At 36.7% G+C, this 27,191-nt stretch overlaps 1 protein-coding gene across 1 annotated transcript in view; it reads left to right on the plus strand.

Annotated features, from left to right (window-relative positions):
- The first annotated feature begins 2,753 nt into the window (after positions 1–2,753).
- The window catches only part of LOC149789623 (band 3 anion transport protein-like), a 256,790-nt gene continuing 232,352 nt past the window's right edge, over positions 2,754–27,191 (plus strand). Inside the window, exon 1 of the mRNA XM_089971657.1 lies at positions 2,754–2,835. The gene's annotated coding sequence lies outside the window, so the exon portion shown is untranslated. The remainder of the gene's footprint in view (positions 2,836–27,191) is intronic.

A 27,191-nucleotide genomic window follows, 5' to 3' on the forward strand; every position in this document is an offset into this window, starting at 1 on the left:
TTGAATTTTACGTAATTTCTCAATTCCACTAAATATTTTTTTCTCGTTTGATGGCTACGTGCGTTTTATGTTTGCTGGTTCTCTCTGATGAATATCTTTCCTTGGCGTTGTCACCCCACTAAAAGTTTCATTTTCCAGTGATATTAGTGTAGCTAGTAAATTGTTCGTTTTAAGCGTCTACACTCCCTATTTTTACAAAGAAGCCCCCTCATGCAGGAAAGACCTTAGCAAACGCGGGGTCCGATATTGATCATTTTGCCTCCCCCTCCCCCCTCCGCGCGGGTCTCCCTGTGAACACGGCATTTGGAAATAAACTTTTAAACAAATTTTTATGATATTAAACTTAAAATTTTCTTCCATCGCTTTAAGGTTACTTTCTATACATATATATTTTTTTTAAATTAATAACGCGCAGGATCCATGTGAGCGCAAATCTATCCAGTTGGCACAAGGCCGGACCTGCCCTCATGATCATCAGGGAGGTTGGACATGTCAGCAAAATATCATTCACATTGTGTTAGTTCTGGTGTAAAAACAATCAACCCACGTTATGTACAGTTTCTAGATGACAACTTGCACAATTAACATACAACATAACAATTAGCATGCAACATAATAAAACAACATTAACATGCAACATAATAACACAACAATTAGCATGCAACATAATAACACAACATTAACATGCACATAGCAAATTCATCTACTACTATAGTACAAGTCACTTGGGTCAGGTATGCGCATTTACTCATTTGAAATTAAATATAGATTGTTCTTTTAAAATTTAACACTAATTTTCTTTAACCAGAGTCTATTCAATCCTGATTATTGAATGCTCTGCACCTTAACTTTCACCGAGAAACTTCAGACAAAAGTTATCTATCGTTATGGACTTTTACAATGGTGGCCATGTACTAACAAAATTGGGTCAAAATAAGGGCGCGTCAGGTAGAATCGTCACGATCGATGTTGTTACGAATTTGTTTATCAATATGCACAGCTTTCATCGTGACATCGCAGCAAGCGACATTCAATCCGGATTGTGCTGGATCACACCTTATTTAGGTTCATTTCGTCCAAAAATGTCTACGTATTTTAACAATGATTTTGCCGTATGCACCTATCGGGGCGTCTAAATAATGACCTTCCAAAGGAATATGGATGTATAACGAATCCAAATGAAGCGAATGCTTGCCACATGAAGGTATGTTGAATCAAATGTATATAATACAAAAATTGACACCCATTACTGAAATAATTGGTGTTGAATGCCTACAGGCCCTGTTGACTTGTACTATAGGTACTGACTATTGGTCCCTAATATGACTGCGGTATATCGTGGTAGGTATCACCGCTCCGGTGGCATAGTGGTTAGAGCGTCCGCCTCGGCGGCGGGAGGTCTTGGGTTCTATCCCCGGCCGAGTCATACCAAATACGTGCAAAAATGGTACTAACAGCTGTGGCGTTCAGCATTAAGAGGTTAGTGTTAGGACTGGTCGGCCTGGTGTCAGGAGAATGTGACTGGGTGGGACATCATGCCACATGTCTGCGGCACGATGCCCCAGTGCAATATAAACTATTACACTGCAGGCAATTTAGTGATATGACTGACAACTTTTTAAATCTACGTAAAAAAAATCCCAATCACACACACACACACACACACACACACACACACACAGAGGTATCACGGTTATGCTGAGCAATACTTCGTGGTACACAACTCTATGCGCACAAAATATTTTCGTGTTACACAACTCTATCTGAGGGCACGTTATTTGACAGATAATATAAATTCTATAAAATTGCTTCATAACGTTATAAATCATATTGAATATAAGTGCTTGAGCACTGTACACACAATACTGGGGATTAAAAAACTGGACGATAATTTCTCGGCCATTGCTTTATAACCATTTTTTTTTGAACAGCTGGCTTGTGTGCCAAAGATCAGTTTGTTGCAATTTTTCAAACGTTCAAAGCTTGTTAAAATAAAGGCGTGTAAACAGGGTGTAATTAATTTTCACGTTTACGCTAAGGTGAAGGTGAAATTTGATGAAAATTTTAACTGAAAAAAGTTCTTGACCGTACCCCTCTCCCCTGCTGCCCGAGGGCGATTCCACCTGTCCCCTTTCCACCTCGCTAATGTGTGTAAACAAACTGGTGTAAATTACACCTGATCAGGAACATAAGCTTTTGTACCGTTTAAACATTGACAACTCTGGAATTACTGAAAATGTTACCCGTGTATTAACCATTTTTTGGTACTTATTGAAATGTGTATCAGTGTCACCAAAAAGGGGATAAAAAAAATAAAAAATAAAAAAATAACATTAAAAAATGCAGATTTTTTAGTATTACGGCTTTCTCTGCATATTATTCTGATAAATTTATATTTATTTTAAGTGGAGAGTAATCCGGTTTCAAACGGGAGGGGGTCCATCAAGTTGTTGACGTTAGAAGCTATGTTAATTTATATGAGAGAGAGAGAGAGTGAGAGAGAGAAATCTTGTTACTTGTTAAGCGAAACAACATAAATATAAGATGGATTGTTAAGATGGATTGCTGATAAGAACACCTAAAGTGCAAATTTTATTGATCATTAGTTACTTGTGACCATAGTTCACCAGAGCCTTGTTGCTGACGTAATAATAATGCATTATTGACAGAAAAAAAGGCATTCGTACCTTAGAGTACATATAAGTATTTATCGCACGAGAATTTCGTTTCGTTCATAAAATATCCTTAAACTGAAAATCTTTTATCGCAGACGCTATCCCAAAATGGGGAACACTATCTCTTGATGGAGAGATACAAATTAGTGCTTTATAAAGGGTGAGTATAATCAAATTGCAGACGACAGTCTTATTTGTCAAGTGTATCTTACCTAAGGATTTATCGCAGATTGCCCCCCATGCAATACGCGACACATTTAACGATTTTTGAGGCGGTTTGTGACAACCTTTTGAACTTGTGCGTGCTATTTACAGTAACACACGTGATTTTATTATTATTATCATTGTTATTATTATTATTCTTATTATTGTTATTATTTCTTTAGAAAAATCCTTTTTTCCCTCTTCATTAGTATGTTGTTTTTGAAAGTCGCCTCGATGTGCATTAAATGTTAAAAATTATTCCAGGGCACCCTTTAATCTCTACATGTGTACTAAGTCTAAATAAGAAATAATTTGTATGACCAGCTCCACTTTATAATAGGGGTTTACAAACCACCCTGAACTAGATTTTAGTATAATACCTTCGTCTTCACATTGCACTCGTCTCTTGACCATACTGGCCATAGCCGGTAATGTTAGAATAGACTTAAATGAGGTTGAGAACTACGATATGTCATTCGTTCTGAGCCTCTAAAAATACACAGATCACAGAAGTTGGACCAGGACTTCGAGTTGGTAGGTTTTTTCTTTATTTTCTTACCAGTATGAAGAACAGCATAATATTGTTGTCATGATTACAGTTTAGATTTAAGATAATGCAGTTTGAATATAATGTTTGCAATATTTATAGATTTATACTTTAGTAAAAATTAAAAAAATGTAAATGTTCAAAACCAACTATTTCAGTCAAAAGTTGCAATGGTTTATATTTGAATGTTTATTTCATATCATAGCTGCAGTTGCCTCCATTAGTTTCATTTTGAAAAGTAGTTAAATTCCTTAAATAAAGTATAGGAATTTTGTCTACACCTTTTCAAAAAAAGTTATAATATTCATAAAAAAAATATTCTGTTTGCATAATATATGCACTTGAGCTAGAGTCTGAAGTACAAATTTCCATCATTCTCATATTCGTTTCAATGATTAAATTATACATAGACCAATGTGCCAATAATCACACTCTAGTTGCCCTCTTTAAAGTGAATTGAAATTCTGGAACTGTTATGTGTGTTTTGACATCCTTTCCATGTTCTAAAGAGGTTTTGTGCAACATTAGTCATCCACTATTACAGGTACCCCCATCCCCTCCTCAAAAAATGAGAGAGACAGTGTTGTTATCCCCAAGCTTTAAAATAAGGGCAGAGATATTGTGATACAATCCACAGGGGTTCATTACAAAGAAAATTATTAGTCCCTGTCAATGAATCAAGGGATGGGGGGGTCTAAGCTGTAACAATATAACACAAGGGAAGACATTAGTCCGCACCCCTCAGTAGTTCCATTCCTGCTAGTTTATCTTAATTGCATCTGCTAATTTTCAAATTATTCAGTCGTAATCAAGAATAGTTCAATTTTCAAAACAGCTTGACACACTTCGTTCAATTTGTGACATACTGGAGAAAACTCTACAGTTGTTTGCAGTTTTGACTTCTGGACAAGTACAAGCCATGCAGTGCCATTTGCATTCAGATAGTCTTGGATTTCACCAGTGACAAAAAGAGGTTTAGATAAGAGGTTGTTTGGATCTCACCTTTCAGTCAGTAGGGAAATCCAAGACTATCTGTATGCAGATGGCAATGCTTAGCCTGTACCTGTGCCAACATTTTTGGGATTTTTACCTTGTCTTGGGCTAGGAGTATGGGGTTATGGGTGGTATTTTTAATAAATTCTAAATAACTCCAGAGTTGTTTTATCGTATCACAGAGAATGGGAATGTAACACCAGTGGCCCATTATGTCACTAGATGTCAGACTGGGATCTCTAGGTCATCTTCCGTTGTTGTGTCCTACTACAGTACCCAGAGAGTTAGCTCCTGGAACATAACATGGGATCCCAGACATGTAGCCCACATGTATAGTTGCCTATATGCAGCTGCATAAAAAAATGTTGACAAGGAAAAAAAATAATACTAATGCATTTCAAACCAAATTTTATAGCGATTTGTTAGTATTTGCAATGAACCTTGATATAAGAAAAATCATTCCATGATTTCATGAGCAGTGTTTACATTGAATATATGCAACCACTTTCTTTGTTGTTTGCTACATGTCAATGGGAATTCTGTACTTGAATATTGTGAAAAATGGTCTAGCTTGAGTCTGCTTGCATGGGACAGGCATTGACTACATGTATATAGCCCCTGGTATATGACTTGGAAACTTTTTGAGATCCTCACCATCCATTGCCATACATTTAGCTTATTCATCATATTGATTTCCCACATCACCATGGGAAAAGGATGATAGTGGAAGAAAATATCAACACTGGTTGTATTTTAGTGAGAAATACCTGGAGAGAGAGAGAGAGAGAGAGAGAGAGAGAGAGAGAGAGAGATGAAGTAACAGATAAACCTGTTACTTATTGACTACATTAAAAATTACACAATAAAGGAATGGATGTCTGCATTTAATCTTCTTCAAAATAAAGGTACTGAGTATTCAATCTGAGTTTTCCTCTATGATTGATGTGATTAAGATTTGTGAGAAAGGTTTATTGCTTCTGATACCCTTTCATTGCCTTAGGCACACATTATGAATTATAAAATAGGATTATTCCATATAATACCCTTTCATTGCCTTAGACATAGTTCTAGGTTATTTCAAGAAGTGGTAAATAGCTTGACAGATAATGTCTCATAATGTTTGTTATATGTCAACCAAGACACATAATAGCAAAGTGGTTGCACATTAGCAAAACGTATTATTAAGATAGACCATATAGTCACTCTGATTGTTTGATTAAATTTAGAAAATATTTTTTTTCTTCTAAGTAATAATTTTTTGTTAGAATCTTTTATTACATGCATCAGGCATATCATATTTTTAATTAGTTAATAGTACACTTAGGCATGTTTAAACATTTGTTTACAGTTGCAGTTATCCAAGCAAAAGTGGCTGATTGTCTTTGAGACAAAGGTGTAATGAACCCGAATGATAATCAGCAGAATGAACTGCAGTTGAATGTAACAAAAGGTGTTACTTTGGAATGCTTTTCTTCCAATAATACCTGTCAGTTGAAAACTAGTATTATGCAATATACTTTTATCTATGTACACCTACATTTGTTGAAACCATGTGGTTTTGTATTGGTGACCTGCACTTTAAAGCTGTTAATTTATACGATTTTGTTGGTTTAATCAGGTATTAAAACATACAACTATGCATAGATATAGTATGCATGTTGGCTAACTCTTTGTAGAGATGTTGTGTAGCCTAGTGTGGGAAACACAAATGAGGTCAATAAATTTGATTATATTGTATGATATTTATGAAAATATGCCTGTATCAAATGAAAAAATATATAAATATATAAATACTTTTATTAAATTGTTGTGCAGTCATTACAGAAGATAAACATTACACACTATTAAAAAATGATGAATAGGTGCAAGGGAGACAATTTTACATCCTAGTAAATATATAAATAAAATCTAAATCAAATACATACACAGTTCTATACAAATGAACAGTGAAAATGCATAATACTGTAGATGTAAAACATCAAGGTGTATTTTTCCTCACTGAGTGGCTTTTGTGCTAAGGGACTTTTGTCCTACTCCTGTCAGAGGTCTTCCATCATAGGGGCCTTTTGTTCTGAATTGTGGGGAATAGGGCAACTAGGAGATTTTGTTGTTGTTGGAAACATGATATTTTTTCTTTTACCTGAAGATAAACATATCAGGTAATATAATGAATGTAATAGATTCTTTTTCCGATAAATCAGTACAATAATATTTTTTTTCCTAAGTTATTTAAATGCTGTGCCTCACACTATCACCTCCACCAAAAGTGAAATAGTTGGTGCTTAGAATTGGTACAACGCAAGCACTGCCTGTTACTTTTTATATTAGGTGTGCCTCAGGGATCTTGTCTGGAACACTTTCCTAAACCTCCTGCATATTATTTACCCACCATTACACACTTTCCACACAAAAAGACCTCATTGCAAATAACAGCCAATTTATACATCTGATCCTTGCAAGAGTCAGATCCAAAACAAAAACTTTGTTTTTAGCATAATGTTTTGATAGTCTGACAACACCGAAAACAAACCAAAGGTATGGTAGTGAATCCAAAGAAAACTGTTAAAAAGAAACCCAAAATGTGTGGTAATATTTTTCCTTTGAATATGTTCCCCAGTCATATTACGTTAGGAATATTTGCCTGTTACCTCGCGAATCTAATCCTACTAAAAGACGAAAAACTTGAAACCCCCACAAAATGTATGGTAATATATCCCTTTCTGACTTAGTTAACAATAGGGAGATAACATTGACATCTATTTCATTGATACAAAATTAAATGAATTCAGAACTTTTCAATTTCTCAAGCTTGATCATGTCCTTGATTAGGATGTCAATTAATTACTGTCACAATCTTCTTTAAAAGTGAGCAGTCATTGACATCAAAGTTGCGTAGAATGATAAAAATACACATCCAAAATCATAAATACATCCTTAAAAGGAAAAAGGTCACCAACTTACAAATTATTTGTCACCATGTCTATGATGTAATGTGGCATCAGGCATGGGGTCTATTACAGGTGCTTGATAACAATTATGATTACAATTACAGGGATTTTTGCACTGATTACAATTAAACTTTATTTGGAAGCAATGATTATGATTACAACTACAGGAGTATGATTACATTTTACGATTGTATTTGCTTGTTATCTTTTTTGTTCTGGGCAGACATTATATATTGTATAACTCAAAAGAAACAATATTAACTCTGTCAATGTTTATTGACAATTATTTACATACAAATTAACATGCCAGATGAGCACTACTTAGCACTGTTTACATCATGTTCACATCAACATTTTTATGTTGTTACTGTTGTAAAAGCTGTATAAATTTGGCATTCTATAATCTTCTTAGTAATTGGACTTTTTCTCAGAAGCCAAGTAAAGTACATTTATTTGAAGTCTAGATTACTGCTAACTTATACCTGAATAAAGAATTGTTAATTAACATGAATTTTTGAATGAACAGTCACCTAATAAGACACTGTATAGTTTTAGAAAAATAAGCTTGTATAATGGCCACCTAAAATTACACATTCCTTATTGTAATATGTTCAACATTCATGATTTTTTTTTATGAAAGCTTTTAATATTCTTGCAGTTATTATAATTTAAGAATATAGTCAGTGATTTTTGGGGTTGTACATGTAATCATTTGTAATGATTACACTTTGTGATTACAATGCCAATGAAGGATGATTGTGAGTAAAGAGCTTCTGAAATCAGTGATTATGATCACAGCTCACATTGCTGTAATTGATTGATTGGTCTTAATTGGCCCCACACCTGTATGACATCATAACTGCTTTGGCCAAAATCTGAAGAAATGTATGCCAAAATTTTCAGCTCAAGACCATGTTTGATCTCAATTGGAAATTATAAATATATATTGTAATTTGTGGTGAAAGTCATAAATCAGTTTTTCATAGCCATTTTCTGAATTATGTAAGTTGGTTTGGTGTCAGAGTATTATATCTTGGATTCTTATAAAATAATAGCAGCTGGATTAAAGGGCAGACTTTGTCATAATCAAACCATATTTATTTTACAAAATCAGTACATAGTTTATTTTGCATCATATCATGTAGAAAGCACAAGAACGGTGGTCAAGTAGGATATAGGTGTACCACTGTTTCATCTCTCAAAATAACTATCTATATGAAATATTGCTCATTACTGATGGAACATTAGCGTTTTCAGTCATAAATTGGCGAAGAATTAAAATGACATAGGTTTTAAAAACGAGTGAATTTTGCTAACAGATTTCAAGAGAAATGTATTTTCCAGCTGCTGTTGATGCTGCATGTTCATGTACATTGTTCCATACCTGTTTGAATTTTAAAAACTATTAACATTTTGTAATTTTTTGAGGATGATTTCATAGCAGGAATTCTTTAAGGAAAAAGAAAACATTTTGGGTCCTATTTTGGTCAATATAAGTATATAAAAAATAATACTGGTTTCATTTTGGATAGTGCAGATGTCACATATACTCTGTTAAAAGTCCTAATTTTGTGTCCCTGTTTCATCTTTATCAGTGATTTGTTAAAATGTAACATTGTTATTTATTGGTTTGGGGATGATTTCATGCAACTAATTTTTTTTTTTGTGGGGGAGGAAGCAGGTAACTTTCATGCTTACTCATAACAGGTAAAAACATCCTGTAAATTTCATATTAAATAGCCAAGATATATATATATATATATATATATATATATATATATATATATATATATATATATATATATATATATATATAAAAGTTAAAAATTACATTTCCTATTAACTTTCAACCATAGTACTATTCATCTACATTCTGTAAGCATGGAAAACTCACCAGGTTTATAATTAGTTTTTCTCTTCAGTAGTCATCCACAAGTAATTGTGCTTCCAACTTCTGTATGTGCTTCATGTATGCAATGCATGTTCATTAGATTATTAGATGGTAAACAATAAACATGGATCATGTATGATGAATTTAGGTGTATTGATATGTTGTATATCCTTTATAAATACATAATTGTATGTATGACTGTTAGATTATTATTTCATGAATTAAGGTGTATGAAACAATATCATGATTTGCACAGAAAATTCTGTTCTATGGAGAACCTGACATCACATTTCACTAGGGTTGCCTGGCTGAAGTTTTGTTATTAGCTGGAAACAAAATGAATAGGAGGTAAGTGCAACATAATGTAATGCCATATGCATTTAGAGTAGTCAGCTTCACACTGCAGTGGTAATAGGGGAACATACACAAATAATTATCTCAACATAAATAATTATCTCAACATTTGTGTCAATATTGGAACCTGCAGATATAAGTGTCAAAGGTTACATTATACAAGCTCAGTACAGTGCATCTGCAGTGTGCAACACACAGGCATGGTTAAGCTCAAAGATGCTAGATGAAAAATGAAAGCACACAGCACATAGGCATGGTTATGCTGAAAGACACTAGATGAAAAGTGAAAGCACACTACACAGCATGGTTAAGCTGAAAGACACTTGATGAAAAATGAGAGCACACTACACACAGGCATGGTTAAGCTGAAAGACACTAGATGAAACAGAAAGCACACTACACAAGCATGGTTAAGCTGAAAGGCACTTGATGGAAAATGAAAGCACACAACACAAAGGCATGGTTAAGCTGAAAGACACTTGATGAAAAATGAAAGCACACTACACACAGGCATGGATAAGCTGAAATACACTTGATAATAAATGAAAGCACACTACACAAGCATGGTTAAGCTGAAAGACATTAGATGAAAAATGAAAGCATACTACACACAGGCATGGATAAGCTGAAATACACTTGATAATAAATGAAAGCACACTACACACATTCATGGTTAAGCTGAAAGACACTAGATGTAAAATGAAAGCACACTACATGCAGGCATGATTTAAGTTCTGGTGTATATTTGCTAGTTGAAAATGCAGCATAGTAACACACACACACACACACACACTGCCAGTCACTGAAGTATGTAGGTTTGATGCACAAATCTTCAGCAAGTGGAACTATGATTAAACATGACATACTGAAGAAAAAACATGTTTTGACACTTTTGTTTTAATTACTAAATAAAATTTGCAGAATTTATGAACGTAAAGGAAACAAGAATTTTTAAAAAAAAATTGTTTTATTTGCAGATATTAATGGTAACAATAACATGACAATTAAGATTTTATGGTTCTTGTTATGTGTCATGAACAAAACATAATCTGTACAAATATAAAGACATTAAAGTGTATTTATATGTATAATCTATCCCCAGATTATTTTTGGGGGCAGTTTTGGCACAAAAAATGTATTTACTTGGGATTAAAATTTTGGTCCCTTTTTTTTTGTTTACACATTGTGTAGTTGTTCCACTAGTACATGCAGTAAGAGTAGGCTACATTCATTTTATAAAAAGAATATTGAGGTCAATTTGTACATTGTCGTAGGAACTTGTACAAGTGGGTTTGACATTACATTTCTGGTAAAAAACATTGTGTCTATAAGAACGACAGAAGTTGGTTGAAAATGATCAGTCTTATATTGCTGGAAGACAAATGATGATATCCTGAGACCGTGACAGTTTCACATGACCAAAATGGTATGATAAAGCAAAAATGTCATTTTTGCAATTTATGCATAATCGACCTTTAAAACTGCAGATGTGAAAAATGTATGTCGATTTAATTGTTTCAAATTGATGTTGATTCATTTCCGTAGCCATCTGATGTATTTATTCCATATTAATTGTTAAAAGGCAAAAATGGAGTCATGTTACATCTGTTGCATAATAATGGCTACTATATCCTGACTTATAGTATGTGTTAAATACAAAAAAAACCAAGATTTGTTCTTTGCATTCTTTGTAATTACTTAATCACAAAACACTGAGATATTTGTCTGTGATATGTTGAAAATGTTCAAAAAAGATCTCATTGGTTCATCTCTTTTGTAGGTCCCTCTTAGCCCCGTCCCAGCAATGTGATGCTGGTTAGGACTTAGAAATGTCCCCTCATGTTTACTAAATTTCAAAGGCTACAAATGTGTTTATTTCCCTCTCTGCCCTTGCATATGTGTTATTGTTATAAAATAAGAATAATAATGAGTATTTAGATTTTGCTTTGACTGTATTTTGTCTTGGTTATTTTTTGTTCCATTCTATCATATTGCTTAGTTTTTCTTTGCTTGCTTAATCCTAGGCTCATACTTCAAAAATGGGACTATTTGAGGTGGTTTCCAGGCACTGGTTCTTGCTTGCTTGAACTTGGGTTCATACTCACCTCTCGCTAGATGTCAATATAGCGATCTGGTTTCCATGCCCTTACCCATTTAATTGTTTTTAATTATCATTTATTATAGCGACTTTTGCCAGAGTAATTTTTTTCGTTGTGTTTGCAAACATTGATTTTGTGCCCCATGTTTGTGTGAGGACAGGCATTATCTTGACCATGGAAAAGATTTATTTTCTATCTAATATATGTTAATCATGACCTAAAGTTGAAATACAGTTGAAATATTGAGATATTCTGTGCCAAATATAAAGTTTTAGTGGGGAAAGAATTTTTTTTCTAATAGATATTCTGAAAGATTTTTGGTCACTTTCGAGAATTATTCTTTTCAATAAATAAATAAATAAAATAATGTGTCTAAATGTGAGTATTTATGTATGTTCTGTGCATGTATACTATTTAGAATTATAAAGTGTACTGGTTTTAGAATTCAGTATTTTATGAGTTATGATATTAAATATTCCAAAATATAAATTGGTTCTGTATTTAATGTCAGCAGGACCCTGTTAAAGTACTCTCACTATGAGAGAGATAGCCTGTTTCTTTAAAGAGAGAATAACTTGAGTTTAGAAGAACTTTATCCAGAAGTAATTGTCAGCTGGTTAGAGCGAGGATGTGAATGAAAACTATACATATCATGTTTTTAATCCATGTTATACGTTTTATTAGAATACAGTGTCCATTTAGAATCGTCTGGTTGTTCTCTTTTGTATTTTGAATCAAATTTCCATTTGCATCTAGTAAACTAGTCCTTTTTTTTTTTTAACTACTATAGAACTTATAGAGTTATTAGTTTGTTTTTCCCTCATGGTTATAAAACATATATTGTCTTCACAGTCATTGATATTACAGCCATAGGGTTTGGTTTCTTCCTGGTAAATTTAATCCTTTGGATTTCCTCTGAATTTTCGAATGATTTCAGATATATATTCTTCTTTGTCATCTTTTTTTGGCCATATTTTCTTTATTTTTTTTCTTTTCTGATATCTCTTTATGTGTTTTCTTCTTTTTCCTGACTGGTATGGTTTTTCTTATCTTGTTTAGTTTTCTCATGTTTCTATTTATTGTATTTTTATGTTTTCTTCTACTTTGAATTTTTATGCTTGAATGATTTGGTATTTTCCACCATACTGGTATGTATTGTTGGGCACCTCTAATGTGCCCCTGTTCTTGTTTGGATTTGTGTTTACTGATAAACAATTTGTATATTCTTGTGTTCTCTTTTTGACTTATGCCCCTTGAATAACATTTGGAGCGCAAATATTTGAAACTTGTCTTTGATATAAAAAAAAATCAATGAGAAAGAGAAAGTTAATAAAAATTACTGGTATTTATATTGTTGTTGTGGATTTATTTAGTTTTTAAGATTTTTTGTGTGCTAAGCATTGAGATTCTGGTGCCGTACACATGTCAAGTGAAGTCAAAGTACAAAATGCACAGACCCAGAGATGCCACTGTATGATGTTTCAGCAGATCTAGGTCTGTGCACTGGGTTGTCAGTTAAACAACATAGATCTTATTATGCCAGTGGATTGTGCAAAAGGAGATTAGGGTCTGTGTCGTATGAAGTTCGACTCTACTTAAGAGCATGTTTAAACGGCAGATTAAATGCCTAGAAACAGAAATTTTGTTGATACATGTAGTATTGGTTTGGTTTTAGGTTTGGTCCACAATATGTCCGTAGACAGAACACATTTGCAGTTTGGTGAAAATATATTCCGGTCAAATAACAATAATACTAGAATGTGATAGCTATCATAAATTGCGTATCGAAACCACAGGTAACACTGGGCATTGTGTTTTTATATATTTTCCTTTGTGTAGAAATAGCATCAGTTTTGTATGTATAAATGGTATATTATTTTGTGTGATCGTTAGATTTCACTACTGTAGGTGGAACAGTTTGTGGTCTCTAGAAAGTAATGAAAAAATGTCTGAAAGAAACTTTGAAATGGAAAATGATTACAAACATCTGGTGGATACTTTTTTATAGAGTGAGTTCTTGATATTTATCAGGTGTCTTAATTGGTGTGTGTTTATGTATGAATTAGTGTTTAGAAGCACTACAGCACAATACTAATTATATGGTGTGGATTAAAAGTACATTTTAAAAACTAAATGTAAATAATTGAAGGGAAAAAAAATAATTTATTTTTAGGAAGATAGACCCTCCCAAATACATGTTAAGCATAAGGTACTATAAGATGAAAAAATAAAACGTAAAGATGTTACAATTCTGTCAGAGCTATATCAGATAAAGGTAAAATGATCTTGTAATTACTGGTATTATATGCTTGGTTTACAACTAATAGAAGACATTGAATTGGATACCATATATATTGTTGTTTTTGTGGGCTTTAATGCCATTTTTCAGCACACGATAGGCTATACATGGCGGCCAGTATTAATGGTGGAGGAAGAACCCGGGAAATCTCCGGAAAGAGCCACCGTTGACTTGATGTCATATATGTACCTTGTTATACACTTAGCCCTCAGTATCAAATATATGAGTACATGATTATCATTACATCCATCTGTCTGTCTGTCTCTCTATCCATAAACATTTTTGTTTTTGGAACAGAACTCTTAGCTGTTAAAGAATGTCCATGAAATTTGGAACACATTGGGCTAGTGGTATAGATGTATGATTTGCTTTTTAACAGTTCATAAGTTTAAATGTTTGTAACGGTTTTGTCCATTTCTTTTCTCCCATCTCTCAATATCCATGCTTTTGTTTTCAAGGGAAACACTCCCAAACTGTTAATGATATTTCTGTGATAGTTGGTGCACATTTCAGATTAGTTGTTTAAACATGCATTTTACATCTAGTATGCATTATTTTCTCATTTTCAGTAATTTGAATTTTTTCTCTATTTGTTTATCCATCAATCCATCACAGTTTTGTTTCTGAAGCATAACAAAATAAACCCAAACATTCAAGATACAGTATCTCAAAAACTTTGTACGCTTATTAGACTAGTGGAATATATGTGCTTTTGCTGTTTGTAATTATTTTTTAATATTTTTAATCTATTTGTCTCTTTGCCTTTTGGACTATCCATTATCTATATTTTTCCTTTCAGGGGCCTAATTCCATAACCATTTCAGATATATTCCTTAGAAGTCAGGTACATAAAATGTTTATTAGACTATATGTACACGTCTTTTACTGTATAATTTTTTTAGGTTTGGTATTGGTAATGTTTCTTCATTGTCTTCATTCATACAATACATTCATCAATAACACTTTAATTTCCAGAGCAGTAAATCGAAACTGTTGAAGCTATTGCTGTTAAAACTTTATTCGCATGATAGATTTGTGGTCTGTATGTGTTTTTTTGCTGTTCATAGTTCTTCAGTTTCTATTAGTGTTAATGTTCTTCATTTATTTCTTCATCCATTTATTATCTTCACTTTTGTTTCCAGAGTAAATTTCCAAAACTGTTACAGATATCTGAAGGAAATAAGGTACATATTATCATCTGTGTCCCAGGGGTGGGTGGGGGAGTTACCCCACAATGGAGTTTTTAAATAATCTGTTGTGCAGGAAAGATTTTGGCTTTGCTCATCCCCCATCCCGCAGAAACATTGTTGGGGATGTCCATGCATATTATACTTGCATACGTGTGTAGCCATATTTTGAAGTCGTCTTGAACACAATGAATAGATTTGAACACTTTAATTGAACAAGTACTGAGATTACATATATAAATAATTAAGGGATAGGCCATTTTATTTTCATTTTGGTGTTCTGGTGCTGGAAGTATTTTTTTAAACAAGCTGTTTATTTTCTTTTTTTTATAAGGATAATACATTTTTGAATGCATAAAATGGATATTATTGGTACTTTTCATACCATAAATTAGAGGAAGAATATATGCACAAGCTTTTTTTGTCAGACATTTTTGGGGCAAAAAGAATTTCAGGTCACCTCCCCCCTTTCCAGAAATTAAAAGGTCAGTTCAGACCAGATATTCAAAGTTTGTGATAATACAGACTCAACTAACTTCAGGGGGCCCCGAGTGGCCGAGTGGTCTAAAGTGCTCACCGTTACGGATCACTGCCATCTCACCTCTGTCTGCGTGGGTTCGAGTCTTGGATTCAGCTAATGTGGTTAAGTGAGAAAGCTTGCCAGTAGCTTCTCGTGGGTCGGTGGTTCTTTCTGGGGGTTTCCGGGTTCTTCCTCCACCATTAATACTGGCCGCCATGTATAGCCTATCTTGTGCTGAAAAATGGCGTTAAGCCCTACAACAACAACAACAACTCAACTAACTTCCACCTGGTGCTACTGTAGTTGACCTTTAAAACAGAAGTTTGTTCAGTGGTATTAGGTGGCATTTGGTTAGTCAATCACCAGCTGTTATATAAATCAGCTTATCTACCCATATGCTAGTGGGCCCCTAGTTCTAAAACCAAGACACAAGTACATTTTTATGTTCCTATTTAGACGCTAAAATTAACCATTGAAAAGATCAAAATGGCTTAAAATATTTGGTTTTGAAAACAAATTATAATAAAATGCATACCATGGGAAAATAAATTTATTTAAAATTAATTTTTGATTATGAATAGAATTTTTTGTAAACATTATTATTTGTGTGGTGATTAATAGTATTTATGGTAACTGTCTGCATAAAATTTTGTGCACGTAAATGGCAAATCATGAACCTTTCTTTTTAACTGCAAGATCTGTGACATATCCTTTTTAAAAGGAAATTTGTCCCCCATGATCTGTAACATACTTTTTAAAAGGAAATTTGTCCACCATGATCTGTGACATACTTTTTAATAGGAAATTTGTCATCTGTGATCTGTGACATACTTTTTAAAAGGAAATTTGTGCCCCATGATCTGTGACATACTTTTTAAAAGGAAATTTGTCATCTATGATCTGTGACATACTTTTTAAAAGGAAATTTGTGCCCCATGATCTGTGACATACTTTTTAAAAGGAAATTTGTCCCCCATGCATGTAATATGTGAAGTAAAGCAGTCAATATGTACATACTTCTGTCCATAAACATTAGAGAACACAAGTCTCAACTGTTCAGGATCATGTCAAACTAATTTTGTTCGAGGTTTATTTTGATATTATAATTTTTTCAAATTTGTATGTTACCAAGGAAACAAAATATAGTGCAAGTTGTATAAAAATTGAGATACTGGACTATCAGATACTTGAACTGGAATCTTTGTATAAGCAGGAGTCCAGGAGATGTGGCATCTCTGGAGGATTCTGATATCAAGAAACAAAACTCGTATATCCATTGCACCTAAATCTTTTGTTTTTTTTATATGAATTTTATGGAATTGTCACAGATGTGCTGTATACTAATAGTTTGCAAATACATGTACTACAAAAATTATTACCTGTAAAAATAGCACACTGTAAAAAGAAATTGTGCTTTGTCAGATGTGAGAATGAGAATCTTAAGAAAGTTGTGAAAGTGTTAGGCCTTTTATTTAATAGAGAATTTAAGAAAAGGCAAGAATGACAAAAATACCATAAATTCAAAACGCCATATTCGTTTTCATATCATCAGCCTTATCATAATTTATGTCATCTTTAGGGATGTGATATAGTCTTTGTACTTGGTGTGGTACAGTTTTGAAAATACATTGCATGAGCTGTTTAACTGCTTTATTATTGTAAGTACCATTTTATTAAAATTTTATGGTTGTGAAATAGGACATGCCCTTAATTGCACTTGTACTAAAGTGCCATATCCAGATTCCAAAGTTCATTCATTGCATATTTATGAATTGATGTGATGAAAAAGCAAAAAATAGTAACAAATCGCTCTTGCCTTTACTTGGGTAGCATTCAGGTAAAATTGGTTGAATGACACAGGTGCAGTCTTAGTACTAGTGGTGTGTATTGGTAAAGATATACAAGTCAGGGAGACAACTGAGAGCAATATGAGTGGGCCATTGTACTTGGGCTATAGATATAATAATTTTCAAGAGGAGGTTTGCCATCTGTGTGACATTGTAATGTGTTGATCTGACAATCAGGTGTGTTAGATGATAGCATAGTGATGGGGGCATTATGGTGCTGTCCTATACTTAGGATTATTTATGGTTACCTACTGTGTTGGATATATCAGTAATCAACCATCCATGCTTAGCCAACTTCTTTGAAAGTTAACTTTAAAATGAGTAATTTTGTTCTGGTATTTTGCATGCATAATTTTAAAGCACTGCTAAGAAACTGTTGAAAATTTCATCAAAATAAATGTTGAATTTTTCCATATTGTATAGGAAAAATGTCAGTGTCAGAGCTAGTCAGTATGGACTTTTGAACAAAAAGCAGGTAATTGCATTGCAACTTTCAGTTGGTTAGAAGTCTGATTGTTCATTGGCCCTCTGGAATCACCAATAAAAATTAGTGACTGACACTTGTGATTTAATAGTAATACTGATTTGCTTACCTTTATCTTCAAAATCCTTATGATCCACCCTGAGTAGTGAACCTGCTGTATAAGGCATTCGTATGAAGAATTTATAGAGAACCTGTATAAGGCATTTACAGATGCATACATACAACATTCATGTAAACAATAGTAGTGACCCTGTATAAGGCATATACAGATGAGTAGGTACAGTACAGATTCTTATAATAAATAGTAGTGAACTTGCTGTATAAGGCATTGCAGATGAGTGCATATAGCATTCATATAAAGAACAGTAGTGAACCTATAAAAGGGACATATCATGCCACAGAAATATAGCATCATGTCCCACCCAATCACATTATCATAAGACTGGGTCGACCAGTCCTAACACTAACCTCTTAATGCTGAGCACCAGACAAGGCAGTTGCTAGTACCATTTTAAAAGTGTTTGGTATGGCTTGGCCAGGATTTGAACCCATGACCTCCTGCATCCAAGGCAGATGCTCTATTATGCCACTGGAGCAGTCACTAAACAGATTAACAAAGTGTATACTTGCAAGAATACATCTAAATTTTGCATAAATGAGAATATCAGCTGTTAATAAAATTTAAAAAAACCACATGAAACAAATCTTTTCTCAAAAACTGGTTATAGAAAGCATACTGACATAAGGACTTTCAAGTTTGCACAAGTGATGCTGATCTTTCATCCAGTATGGAAGCCTTTGGCTGCCATTACTGAAAAATTACAAACTTTTAAATGTTAGAATTTATCATACTAACCCAGATTTCTTGACCAACCGCTCCTGCATTTAAGTAGGTTTCAGCAAGATGAGTGATATCAGGCCCACTTTGGCCTCTGTTTAAAATGTTCAATTCATGCTATTACCAGTTGAAAGAATGATCATCACTGATACACTGTATCAATGTTTTATGGGGGTGAGTAGATGACAACCAAGGTTTCTGATCATCCTTGATACAACCTCAGAGGTAGAACATAGGGGTTGGTGGTAAGTAAGTAAGTAACCATAATTTTGTATTAATCTCATTTAGGGATGCTGTTCGAATTTGGTTTAATGTTTGAGGATGTGTAAATTCAACTTAAATTGAGCACCCTCTATGCTGCCTGTTAATCCCGGGTGGGGATGGTGGGATAAAGCAGCAAAAGATTTTGTAGGCAGATATGAAGATACCATCACTGGCCTACATCCATTGTACTGGACTTTTGTGCTGTGGAGGAATGTCCTTTACATCTTCAGGAAGATAACATATTGTATAGTTCAGTGTAATTCAGTTGTAGATAATAATTTATCACTGGATGGAGTCTCACTACAACACTTGGATGTAGGTCACTTAAAAATTGATTACTTGTTGTGTTGTTGATTTTTGATTCAAGGGTAAGTACTTTTCAGTTTATAATGAGAGGTCATCAAACCAAAGAACTGTTAGCTTAAGGTATGTTGTTTTATTGACAGTTAAAGGTATTGGATGATGATGATTGGGCAATACAGTCCTGTTGTGAGATAATTTGCTGTTATTTAGTGTTGTGATCCCTCACTGTAAACACTATAAAGCCACTGCTTTTCCTCTTATAATATGGTCATGGATCCAGTCACTGAATGCTACAGAATTTATTGTACTTGATTTTATTACATGGTTCTTGAGTACCAGCAGTAATGTAGATTCATAATCAAACCTGTCAATAGTGACTTCCCATGGAAAAGTAAAAACTGGCCTTTGTACACAGGTGACCTTTGTATAGAGGTTCACTTTAAAAAAATAAATCATTGTTAATATTTTATTATCAATAGATTTTTTTTATACATGAACTGTTGAAGAAATTTGTGAAATATATGTAAATGTTTCTCTCCCAAATTTATGTTCCACATAAGATTAGTGTCTCTTGTTCAGTTTAGTCCATCTTATAGATCAAATCATTACTGATTCATAAAATAATCACTGGTCATAGTTTATTTTGTGCACTTTGACAAAATATTGATTTCTCTACTAATTGACAGTTTACATATGATTATACAACAGAGGACCTGCTATTTCTTCAGTCAGCTTGTATACATTAACCATTTGCTCGGCTTGCAGAATCAAAACACAGCTTATGCGAGTGTTGAATAGTGAATCAAAGGAAGCTGTATATGGCTATTCTTGGTGACAGGTGAACCAAAATTTCACCCGCCTTTACATACTAGTTTCTAAATAACAAATATATCAAACTACAGTACAAGAGTCACACATGCACAAGGGGCAACTTATATTTCTGCTGTGATAACACCACTGCTGTTCCCACCATCCAGTGAATGAATTGCTTCAACCCTTTATGCTAATGATATAAACTGCCTCACTTTTGTATTTAACATATTGAGATCTGTGAATTACATTGACAATGTGACTGGAGTATGGTGAGTGCATGTGTTTCATGAAAAAAGAGAACTTAATCAGCCTTGACAGAAAGCATACTGGTCAAAATAATGAGCTCTCCTATCACATATGGCTACAATAACAAAAAAATAGAAAACTGTTTTAGACAAATATTTTTGGTCAGTTTGACAAATCCAACTTACAAGTCCAAATTAATTTTTTTCTACATGTCTTATTATGATAAATAGAACCAAACTAATGCAGGACATCCAAGCTATCTTAACAACTTGCTTACCTTCTACCGCAGAACAACTCAATAACTGCCTGCGTTCATTGCTTGACAAACATGCACCAGCTACCAAGTGCAGAGTATCAATTCAGATATGTTCTCCATGGTATAGCAGTGTTAGGGACCAGTTTCGCACTGCTAAAAGAGACCGCCGTAAAGCTGAGAGGCCTTGGCTTTCCACCAGACTCACTATTCATAAGCAAATTAATGAAGCCGCTAAGAAGAATGTCACAAATATAGTCCATGCAGCGAAATCAGCCCACTACACTACTAAGATCATGGAAAGTTCCAGCTGCAAAGAGCTCTTCGAGATTACCCACAAGCTAATGTCAAGGAACAAATCTACACCACTTCCAACTACCTTCTCTCTGGTCAACCTTCCGGACATGTTTGCAAATTTCTTCCGTGACAAAGGACAAACCATTAGAGATAAGCTTGACACCACAATTTCAACTGACTCATCGTTACCATACAGTTGGGATACAGAATTTGAGCAGCAACAATTAGCAGCATTTGAACCTGTCTCTATGGATTTTGTACGTACAATCCTGATGAAGAGTACACCAAAGTCATGTGAACTTGATCCAATTCCAACATCACTGCTGTTTGAGTGCTTAGATCCAGTATTGCCTTCACTAACTGATGTTATTAATACCTCTCTCTCATCAGGGGAATTCCTGTCATTTTTCAAAACTGCCATTGTAAAGCCTCTGCTGAAGAAACCAACACTAGACCATAACGGTTTAAAGAACTACAGCCCAGTTTCTAATCTCCCATTCATATAAAAAATCTTAGAAAAGGTTGTTCTATCCCAGCTTGTATCTCATCTAAATTCAAACAGTCTTTTTAGCAATGTACAATCTGCATATCGCCCTTGCCACATTACTGAAACTACTCTTCTAAAAGTAGTTAATGACATTCTCTCTGCGTTGGATAGTGGAAAGATTGCAGTTCTCACCCTCCTTGATTTGTCTGCAGTATTTGACACAATAGACCATGATATATTACTTCAGTGTCCAGCATGTATTTGGCATTCATGATACAGCCTTACAGTGGTTCAAGTCCTACTTGCTCAACAGGACACAAATTGTATCTGCAAATGAAATACACTCCAGCCCAGTTGATCTATGTTGTGGTGTTTCACAGGGGTCTGTTCTTGGACCTGATCTCTTCATTCTGTACACTCAGCCACTCTCAAGTGTCATAGATCATCATCCAGTGTCTCACCAGTTGTACACTGTGTGTGTGTTGGCATCCGTTAGTCTCGAGAGACGATGGAACTGCGCCCATGAGAGATGTCCTGGTTGGTGGTTGTGCAGCATCTGCTGTGCCTAAGTAGTCCAATGCGGGAGTGGCAGTCCCTGCTGCATTTGATGCACTTGAAGGTTGTGTCAGGTGTTGGATGAAGCTGCTTCTTCCTCTGCGATCGTCTTTCATAGCTAGCAAGCGTTGCTTGTCCTCTCCGGCTTTCAGACCAGTGATCAGAGCATGACGCCAGCCTGATCTGTCTAGAGCGAGCTCTTCCCAGGTGTTGACATCAATATCAAGGGCTTTCATGTCATGCTTACAGACATCCTTGAAGCGGAGATGTGGCCATCCGATCGACCTTTTGCCAGAGGCGAGTTCCGAATAAAGAATGTCTTTGGGGATCCGTCCGTCAACCATCCGACATACATGGCCCAGCCATCTGATGTGGCGTTGGCGGAGGAGTGCGATCATGCTGGGAATCTTGGCATGCTCAAGCACCTCGTTGTTTGTTACTCGATCGCTCCAGGTGATCCCGAGTATGCGTCGGAGGCATCGCATGTGAAAGGCGCTCAGTCTTTTCTCTTGTGAGGCATACAGAGTCCAAGTTTCACTGGCATACATGAGAGTGCTTAGCACGCATGCACGGTACACGGTGATCTTAGTGTTCATGGTCAGCATGCTGTTGTTCCACACTCTCTGCGACAACCTGGAGAGAGTTGTTGATGCCTTTCCGATCCGCTTGTTGAGCTCAGCATCGAGCGAGAGGTTGTTGGTGATGGTAGAGCCGAGGTACGAAAACTGACTCACCACCTCAAGTTCGTAGTTGTTGATGATGATGCTTGGGAGGTCCACGTCCTGAACCATAACGTTTGTTTTCTTTAGGCTTATGGTTAACCCAAACTCATCACATGCTTTAGCAAAGCGGGGCCATCAGGCGCTGAAGCTCAGCTTCTGTGTGGGTGGCTAGAGCAGCATCGTCTGCAAAGAGCATGTCCCTGATGGTTACTTCACGCACTTTGCTCTTTGCCTTCAGTCATGCCAGGTTGAACAGTCTGCCATCTGATCGTGTGTGCAGGTAAATCCCTTCTGTGGACGTCCCAAAGGCGTGCTTTAGCAGGACTGCGAAGAAGATGCCGAAGAGCTTGGGGGCAAGGACACAGCCCTGTTTAACTCCACTGCGGATGTCAAAGGGGTCGGATGTTGAGCCATCGTACTGCACTGTACCTTTCATGTCATCGTGGAAGGACTGGATCATGCTTAGCACCTTTGGAGGGCAACCAATTTTCGCCAGGATTGTGAAGAGTCTGTCTCTACTGACCAGATCGAATGCCTTGGTGAGGACTATAAAGGAAGAGGGGTCTGTGTTGTTCTCTGCATTTTTCCTGCAGTTGCCTGACAGAGAAGATCATGTCGATTGTGGACCTCTCTGTGCAGAACCCGCACTGCGACTCTGGGTAAACTCTGTCAGCAAGCGTCTGCAGTCTGTTCAGGATGACGCGTGCGAAAACTTTACCCACGATGCTGAGAAGTGATATGCCCCTGTAGTTGTTGCAGTCGCTTCTGTCACCCTTGTTCTTGTACAGGGTTATGATGTTAGCATCTCTCATGTCCTGAGGCACTGCCCCCTCGTCCCAGCACTGGCAGAGGAGGTCGTGCAGGTGTGTGAGAAGCACGCTACATCCACACTTGATGAGTTCTGCTGTGATGCCATCCTTCCCTGGGGCTTTACCTTGGGACAGTTTCTCTAAGGCCTTCTTTAGTTCGTCTACAGTAGGTTTCTCGTCTAGTTCGGCCATGAGAGGGAGGTTTTCAATGGCGTTGAGGGCATCATTGTTCACGTGGTTCTTTTTGGAGTACAGTTCGGAGTAGTATTCCACCCAACGCTCCATCTGCTTGCCCTTGTTGTGGATGGTATCGCCTGTGGCAGACTTCAGTGGTGCTGTCAGTTTCTTCGTGGGACCCATTGCTTTCTTTATGCCATCGTACATGCCTCTGATGTTTCCACTATCTGCTGCTGACTGGATACTCTGACAGAGCTGAAGCCAGTAATCATTGGCACACTGCCGTGCTAATCTCTGCACTTTGCTTCTGGTAGACCTGTATGCCTGTTGTGTCTTCTGACAGGGGGATCACTTGTATTGCAGGTGAGCACTGCGACACTCTTCTATGGCTGGCATGAGTGTGGCAGAGTTAGCTTCAAACCAGTCATTATTCTTTGATTGCTTCTTACCAAAGATCCGTGTGGCTGTGCTGTATACAGTCTCTCTGATGTAATCCCATCTTTCTTTGGCACTGCCGTTGGGGGGTTCTGAGTCAAACGTCTTGGAAAGAGCATATGTGAATTCCTCAGCCTTGTCTGGATATGATGTCTTGCTCACATCAGTGCGTGGTTGACCCTCTTGCCTAGAGCGGTGGATCTTCTTTGGCTGAAGCTTCATTTTGCAGCACACCAGCGAGTGATCGGTGTCGCAGTCAGCACTGTGGAAGGTATGGGTAAGAAGCACACCCTTCATGGCTGACCGTCTTGTAATGATCAAGTCCAGCTGGTTCCACTGTTTAGACCTGGGATGCCTCCAAGACACTTTGTGCTGTGGCTTTGTCTGAAAGAATGAATTGGTGATGCTGAGTTCGTGGTACGAGCACATCTCTAGAAGGCGCTGCCCATTCTCATTCATCTTCCCAACGCCAAACTTGCCAAGACAGGAGGGCCAAGAGTCATGATCGGCACCCACCCTAGCATTGAAGTCGCCCAGCCAAATCAAGTTCTCTTCCTTGGGAATTTTGTCAATGAGCGAGTTTAACTCATCATAAAACTCATCCTTGGTATCTGTGGCAGATCTTAGTGTGGGAGCGTAAACACTGATCAGGTTGACAGGCTCGTTTGTGGTGTGGAGGCGGAGGGATGGCAGTCTTTCGTTTCCTTGTTGGCAGGGTTCTATCATTCCCAGCAGTGTGTTCCTGACAGCGAATCCAACACCAAACTCTCTGGCTTCATCTGCACTCTTTCCTTGCCAGAAGAATGTGTAGTTCTTTTCTCTGAGGGACCCAGAATCTGGCAGTCATGTCTCCTGTAGTGACGCGATGTCGACCTGGAGCCTTGCAAGTTCGTCGTTGATGACTGAAGTCTTATGAACATCACTGATTGTCTGGAGATCATCTGAAAGCCCAGTCAGCATGGTCCGGACATTCCAGGTACCTAGCTTGAGGATTGAAGTCTTCTTTTTTATTTTTATTTTGTTATTTCTTGGTGCAGTAGTTGTAGTCTGCTTGTCAGGTACTCGCGTACCTTAAGCCTTATGCACCCAGCAAGGCAGGTGAACTGTGGCGGGACGGCACCTTATTGGCTGGGGGCTGCCCAGTTTGAGGCGGGCGGTAGCTGTCCAGTGAAACATGTTGGTCTCTCCCACCGTCAGAAGCAACCCCTGGCATCTGGCTCTACGCCAATCGAGCGGTGACTTATAACCGGTAAACTGCTGCTTCTCGTGTTGTGTCGATGCTATGGAGCGAAGCTGGAGTGTCCTCTCCAGGGCGCAAGCCTGGGCGGGGTGATATGGAGAATCAACTGTTGCCCATGCTGCTGATCCCCCCTCTCCACGCAGCTGATGGATCCAAGGGAAAGGACAAGCCGATACATCATGGCACCAGCTGCGTCGCAGGAGTTGCTGAGATGACACTGAAATCAATGCCAAGTCGCCTTAGGGACTCCGACTCCGGATTTTCTGTTGGGGTTTACTCCCTTAGCCTTTCCCCTGAGAGGGTATAGTCGCAAGGCAGCGAAGGTTTGAAATCGGAGCTTACCTTCTCCTAGATGGGCGACCACCCAAGGTTAATGAGCCCCATCAGCCCGAAGCATCTGGTTTTGAGGCGCCAGAAGCTCGCCTGTCATCCCTTCTCCAGTCAGTTTAAACAGGTTCCGCCACTCGTGAAGGCCTGGAGCTGGATTTGGTTGTCAGAGGCTCTATCAGATGCACGCCATTGGGAGATTTCCAAGGGAAGTGGGTGCTTATCTCCCACAACCGCCCCCCGGCGATGACAACCCTTGAAACACCATCCAAGGTGTAGAGAAGTGCATTTCTGATGTGAAATCATAGATGACATGTAACAAGCTGCAGATGAATGATGATAAAACTGAGGCCATTCTGATTACAACACAAAGACTTTCTCATTCACATCCTTTACCTCAAACAATAAATATCAGCAACACCAACATTAAATTCACACAATCAGTACGAAACATGGGTGTTACTCTGGACAGAACTCTCACATTGCACCAGCATGTCATGAACATATGCAAGGTTGCATATCTTGAGCTGAGACGCATCAGCTCAATTCACAAATATCTTTCAGTTGATGCCATGAAAACGTGTGTTCATTAGTACTTTCAAGAATGGACTATTGTAACTCAATTCTGTCTGGTTCATCTCAATATCTGCTCCAGAAACTTCAAAAAGTTCAAAACACAGCTGCTCGGATCATACTTAGAGAGAGCACACCTCCCCGCTGCTCTGTACCCTACACTGATCAAGAATCAAACACAAAATATGTTCTCTGTGCTACGTTTCACTGACAGACTCCAGTCCAACATACCTATCCGACCTCACCCATGTGTATACACCAGCAAGATACTTACGCTCCTCTTCTGACAATCGTATACTCATTATTCCCACTATGAAAACAAAGTCATATGTACAGCGTTCTTTTGATACCTGGGCCCAGCAGCGTGGAATGAATTGCCCACTGAACTGAGACATAAAGACACAGTGATCACATTCAAGAGGGCTCTCAAAACTCACTTATTTCGACTGCAGGAACAAACTTAAAGACCTAATAATGTTTCCTACCTTAAATATTCTCAGCATGTTTTTTAATGTTTTCTAATTTCTTTGTGTTTGTTTTTGTAATCATGTCATTATATGTTTTTTATCTTATAGGTGTTGTCTAATGTTGTAAAGCGCTTAGAGCTTCTTAAGATTAGGCGCTATACAAAGTCCTCATTATTATTATTATTATTATTAGTTTTTGCTTTGTGACAACAAGAAACATTCTCACTTGCAATAAATGTGGCTGTTACAAACTGTGCATACATACACTTCCTGACTGATTAGCTTTCATTAATCCCCTTCCCCATACAGTGAAACTTCCTTAATCCAGAGACCTTTT

The sequence above is a fragment of the Sinohyriopsis cumingii genome, chromosome 10 (genome assembly GCF_028554795.1).
Source record: "Sinohyriopsis cumingii isolate HCF-2022 chromosome 10, ASM2855479v2, whole genome shotgun sequence".
Classification (NCBI taxonomy): domain Eukaryota; kingdom Metazoa; phylum Mollusca; class Bivalvia; order Unionida; family Unionidae; genus Sinohyriopsis; species Sinohyriopsis cumingii.